At 38.0% G+C, this 2,131-nt stretch overlaps 1 pseudogene; it reads left to right on the top strand.

Annotated features, from left to right (window-relative positions):
• Positions 1–300: 300 nt before the first annotated feature.
• On the top strand, positions 301–1,032 carry LOC123832065 (annotated as a pseudogene).
• The last annotated feature ends 1,099 nt before the right edge of the window (positions 1,033–2,131 follow it).

The raw sequence follows: 2,131 nt of genomic DNA, 5'->3' as shown, positions 1-2,131 counted from the left end.
CAAACTATTTGTGACAATTTTTACAGATAAATCCTTCCCTTTTGTTCCCAGGGTGGTTGCTACAGAGAACTTAAATAAGGCAAGAATATGAGAGGCCATGTGCAATTTTCTCTGAATGTCTCAGTCAATGGAAGTGTTAACATAGCATTTCTGAGACATAGTAGTTCCATTTTTGTTCCTGGAGCTAGAGAATGTTTGCTTTTTTCTCAGTTGGCAAAGGCTTTTTAGTACTATCAATGTTCTACGGAGTAGGTTCCCTATGTAACAACTGGCACATGGGGTTGGGTTTAGCAAAGAAATTAAGGAGTTCTGCTCCTCCAGAAAGTGGCCAGAGGTGACCTCTGAAAATGCTTTGCTATTCAATTGATTCGGAAAACCCCACAAACATGCAAATCGAGAGGTTCAAATCTCCGTGTTCATTTTAAGAACACTGGTGAAACTGCCCAGGCCATCAAGGGTATGCATATTCAAAAAGCCACCAAGTTTCTGAAGAATGTCACTTTACAGAAGCAAGGCGTGCCACTCTGTCATTACAATGGTGGGGTTGGTAGGTGTGCCCAGGCCAAACAGCAGGACTGGACATAGGGTCAGTTGCCCAAAAAGAGTGCTGAATTTTTGCTGCACATGCTTAAATATGCAGAGAGTAAAGCCCTGGCCACGTAGCTCAGTTTGTCACCAAGGTTGTGTCAATCCCTGGTCAGGGCACATATAAGAATCAACCAATGAATGCATAAATAAGTGGAACAACAAATCAGTCAGTCTCTCTCTCTCTCATCAATAAATTTTTTTTAAAATGCAGAGAGTAATGCCGAACTTAAGGGTTTAGATGTAAATCCTTTGGTCATTGAGCACATCCAGGTGAACAAAGCTCCCAAGATGCATCACAGAAGTTACAGAGCTCATGGGTGGATTAACCCATACATGAGCTCTCCCTGCCACGCTGAGATGATCCTTACTGAAAAAGAACAAGTTGTTCCTAAACTGAAAGAGGAGGTTGCACAGAAGAAAAAGATATTCCAGAAGAAACTGAAAAAAAAAACACTTAAAATAAATTTAGCATAAAATAAATACTAATAAAAGTAAAAGCAGAAAAAAAAAATGGAATTCTAACCGGGGACACTGACATTATCTCAAACAGGGCCATTAACAGAGTGATAAATCAGTACTTTGTGTGACAGGCAGACAGACGATCTAGGTTCTAAAATCCTTCATCAGGTAAGTGGACTTTCCCAAGCTCCAGTACTGCCTCTCCAGCACTCCTGGGAGATGGTGAACGGGACTTCTTGCCCATCAGATAGCAAAATCTGATCAGCTTCCACTGCCCCAGATCTCTGAAATTCCAGCTAATTGTATCATGATCTAAGCCCAGTCCTGAAACTAAAAAATTTAATATGCTAGAAGTTGAATATAAAGAAAACAACTTAAGGAGCAACTAAATATATTATCAAATAAAACATCATCATTAAAAAATGATTTGTTGAAGGGTTCCTTTTAGGTATTAAACTTCTCTAGTATATTTAAAGACTAATTAATTTGATGGGTACACTGTGCTTCAAATGTATCTATTATTTTGAGTAGAAGATAAATATATTCGTGTCCTCATTGTAAAGTGAAGTAAATAATGCTGCCCATCACATGGAATTGCTGTGAGAATCAAATGGATTAATATATGCAAAGTGCTTAGAACAATGCTTGCTTGGTACATAGTTTCCCTTCAGTAAGTATTGGTTGTTGTTATTATTACTATGATTACTATTGCACCAAATATCTATCAAGTTCTACTACATGCCAGGCACTGTTCCAGGGACTGAAGAAACAGCAGTGACTAAGAAATAAGAAAGGTCCCTGTTCTCATGGAACTTCATTCTAGTTGGTGGAGAAAAAATAAACTTATGCCAGGTGATAAGTAAAACGGAGAAAAATAAAGCAGGGTAAAGGAAAACAGGAAACATAGTTCGGGGAAAGTTGTCATTTTTTATAGTGTGAGTGAGTGGTCAGGAAAGTCTTCTCTGACAAGGTAATGTGTGAGGAAATAAGCTTTGCAGTTATCTATGAATAGAGTGTCCTAAGAGATTACTGAACTAAAAAAAATCTACTAAAATAAGTAGGCCTAAGTTTGTAATACATAATA

This window comes from Phyllostomus hastatus, unplaced genomic scaffold, assembly GCF_019186645.2.
Source record: "Phyllostomus hastatus isolate PE091 unplaced genomic scaffold, TTU_PhHast_1.1 phas_scaffold_182, whole genome shotgun sequence".
NCBI classification, from domain to species: Eukaryota; Metazoa; Chordata; class Mammalia; order Chiroptera; family Phyllostomidae; genus Phyllostomus; species Phyllostomus hastatus.
This window is presented reverse-complemented; position numbering and strand designations above follow the sequence as displayed.